Below are 1,093 nucleotides of genomic sequence, written 5' to 3'. Positions count from 1 at the left end.
ATCAGTAAAATGAATGTTTCACTAAATAAAAGATCCCAGAAGACTTAATTTGGTTTCTAAACTTATGAAAGATCGAGTTGCCATGGAATGTTTTTTGAACATTGTTAAGCATGATGAGAATGAATTAAATTGATTAATATGATTATCTTTGCCTATTCATGTTATTGATTGTTGAAATTGTGTTTTTGTTGCTAAAATCCTTTCATACATTTAGATCATTTGCATTTAGATTTAATTGCATAGGGATCATCTTGCATCTAGATAATTTCGTTTAATCATCCACCACTCAAAGTATTGTGCGTTTACCACAATTTGTTAACTTATAATTTTATGAATAACTGATTAACATGCACACTCCTTATGGAGACAATTACTCATTTTACTTACTTATTACTTGAATGACTGTGTACACTTGTACAAAATCCTGTTACAAATATTCACAAGAAATATTTTCGAAATAGTTCGGCTACTAAACTTTTAGATTATCATTGAAACCATTAACAGTTATGTTTTTAAACATAGAAGACACAGAAGATACTTGGGCTACCAAAGAAGCAAGTGTTTCTGCTTCATGTACTATTGCTACTCGTCTTTCTGAGGCTACTTAGTTGGTTGGCCACTGATATTTATTGCTGGCAATCCTTTTAATAATCTCATAAGCATCGTTATAAGACTTACAAAGATGGGCTCTATTTGCAGAAGCATCTACCATCATTCTAGTATGAATATTGAGACTAATATAGAAAGTCTTCATTTGAACGCAGTAAGGAATGTCGTGATGATGGCACTTTCGTAATAACTCCTTTAACTGCTCTCGTGCCTTATATAAAGATTCTTCGCCAAGTTGCTGAAATGAAATGATTTCCTTTCAGATTTTGACAGTCACAAATGGAGGAAAGCATTTCATTAAGAAACGTTCAACTAACTCTTACCATGTAGTTATGGAACTGAATGGTAGGGAGTTAAACCTCACTCATGCACCATATCTTAAGGAGTATGGAAATAATCTCAATCTCAAGGCATCCTTGGTCTCCTCAACTAGTATAAATGAGTCACTCACTTCCATGAATAGCCGAAGATGAATATATGGATC

At 32.9% G+C, this 1,093-nt stretch overlaps 1 non-coding gene across 1 annotated transcript; it reads left to right on the top strand.

Annotated features, from left to right (window-relative positions):
• Window positions 1-770: 770 nt before the first annotated feature.
• LOC128039448 (small nucleolar RNA R71) lies at window positions 771-877 on the top strand. The gene has a single exon (XR_008193952.1). It is a non-coding gene; the product is annotated as a small nucleolar RNA R71 (small nucleolar RNA).
• Window positions 878-1,093: the final 216 nt, after the last annotated feature.

Source organism: Gossypium raimondii, chromosome 2, assembly GCF_025698545.1.
Source record: "Gossypium raimondii isolate GPD5lz chromosome 2, ASM2569854v1, whole genome shotgun sequence".
Lineage (NCBI taxonomy): Eukaryota > Viridiplantae > Streptophyta > Magnoliopsida > Malvales > Malvaceae > Gossypium > Gossypium raimondii.
The sequence above is the reverse complement of the archived record's forward strand: the minus strand, read 5'-3'. Positions and strand labels throughout refer to the sequence as shown.